A 2,347-nucleotide genomic window follows, 5' to 3' on the forward strand; every position below is an offset into this window, starting at 1 on the left:
ACTGTATATTACTCCATTAAATGAACCATAAAAGTGTCAGTAGTTCATTTCTTCTTGGAAATTGGATCAATTTTTTCGTTAACACATAAATAATTTAAAAATGCTCACAGTTGTCATTTAATAAATTAAAAAATTCTTAACACGTTTTTGATGTTTCGTTAATTGTTTATATCAGCTGATGGAAATACAATTTTTATTACTTCTTAATTTGCACACTTCGTTCTACAACTCTGCATATATTATTTACTTCAATAAATTATTTGCACCTGTTATTTCACCAAAGTTCCACCACTCACGACAGGAACCGTGACGTGTTAACACGAGCAGTACCGAAATCGGACTAACGAGGAAGCGGGTAAGATCTCGTAATCGGCCAGTTGAAATTAAAATAAATCGTTGATAAAATAGTCGGAATTTCCGAATAGCGCGTGTCTGGTGTTTGTTGGATCGCGTTCGAGCACAGTTGGAGGTCCGCGCGAGGATCAACAGAGCAGAGCAGCCGGGCCAAATTTCGATGGACGAGTTTTTCTTAGCCCTGCCACGTTCCGTCGACTGGCCGAACAAACTGATCCACCGATCTCGCGGAGATCTGGCAAATCAGAATAGTACGCGTAGGAGACAGCGGTGCGTGGTGGGGCCATGACAAACGACCGACCATATTTAGTGTGTCGAGGTGTCGGCGTTTTCTATTTTTTTTCTTCCTCTTTCGCGTGTACGAGAAACCCGTTCCGTGGACGACACGCCGGAAACGCGAGAAAGGAGGATGACCCCACCCAGGGAAGAAAGTGGATCTTGACCTGGGCGAAGTTTTATAAGTCCTCTCTCTTTCTCTCTTTTCGTGCGTGGGTCCTATTCCGTTACCGGAGTAGCCGGTTTTGAAGAAACGCCGGATTCGTGTATTCGTTTCACAGGGAAACTTCTTGGAAAGCTATTCGCGGGTCAAAGAATGGCGAGCTTTAGCTTGCAACGTTTGGCAAAATTTTCAAGTAAAACAACATAAATTTCTATCAATTAGGAAAGGATCCCAAAAAATGATGAACGGACAAGAAACCGTTGGGAACGTTCAATATTATCCTAAGTAATAAAATATAGTTTCTCTCTCGAAATTTGAAAGTTACTTTCTTGCCAGACTCTCGGCAGTAGCGCGTAATGTTGTATAATACATATTTGCAAGTTGCACTAGGCTTACATACATTTCTCCTTATCTACACATTTGCGTGATTGAGTAATGATTCGTCATTATTGTCTGATCGTTCACCAATGAATTTATCTAATCTTAAATAATTGTTGAACTTTTACGTGGATATTAAATATACTCAGTGTGCCATGCTACTTTCTAACTTGCGTCAACTGTTTGTGAAATTTATTTTTTCGCGACAGAGATTTTTCCTATCGCAATATTTACTCGGCGTGCTTCTACGTTGCGTCATCTGGAATAGCGAGGTATTTATCGAGTCGCTGGATCAGACAATAATAACGATCCTATCGACTGTTTCAGATCAGAAACAATGAAGGTCTATGCGACGAAGCAGATGCGCCAGAAGATGCACCTGCGACTATCGCTTTTCGTTTGTGCAATGCTGATGCGACGCGGTGACTAATTTTCATGGTATGCAACCCATGCGTGTCCCAGCAGCAGCATCGAGACGCGGGCTCGTTCGGTGCTGTGCAAAAACAATGGGTGATTTATTGGAAACTCGATGAATCCGTAATCTCTTCCTCGATCTCCGATCTACGACGGGTATCCGAGTAATTAGAGATTTTCGCAACTTTAATTATCAACTCGTTCTGCTCGGAAAGGAAAGTTTTGTTCATCGACGCATAAAATGTATGCGTGGTGCGGCTATGCTAAATCTTGATTCGTGCCTCGAGATCCGACCTTGGACCAATTCTCGGTTTAGGAACCAGGCTTGAACAATGAGCGGAGGCGTTGTGCAATTCGAGGCCTTGCATCGAAATGAAAAATTAGCTAACACCCTGAAATCTGCTCGATTGTCTTCGGGCGAAGTTTCCGAAAGACCTTGGGAAGCCCGGTTTTTATGAACAATGCCTACGCAGAACGTCTAACGAGCATTTCTAAGTAAGTCCTTTATTAACTAATATTCGTAGCATGTGTAAGCGTTGTCTAATTAAAATTATGAGAGTATTCATGATATGCAATCAACTTTGCAAATTTTAGAGATATACAAATTAGATATACAAATCATGTTCACTCTTTTATCATTATAACACATGGAAAATAATTTTTAGTAGGGTTAGTTGTTATATTCTTATTTGATATATTGAATCCTTTATCAAAACTGTTTGCCAAAGGTTAAGATTGTAAAAGAGTGGACAAGATTTATAT

At 40.5% G+C, this 2,347-nt stretch overlaps 1 protein-coding gene across 3 annotated transcripts in view; it reads right to left on the bottom strand.

The window, feature by feature from the left end:
* LOC108621953 (Protein phosphatase Slingshot) overlaps window positions 1-2,347 on the bottom strand; it is an 88,788-nt gene that overhangs the window by 16,345 nt on the left and 70,096 nt on the right. The gene's annotated exons all lie outside the window — the stretch shown is intronic.

This window comes from Ceratina calcarata, unplaced genomic scaffold (genome assembly GCF_001652005.2).
Source record: "Ceratina calcarata isolate Rehan_Ccalc_2016 unplaced genomic scaffold, ASM165200v1 scaffold110.2, whole genome shotgun sequence".
NCBI classification, from domain to species: domain Eukaryota; kingdom Metazoa; phylum Arthropoda; class Insecta; order Hymenoptera; family Apidae; genus Ceratina; species Ceratina calcarata.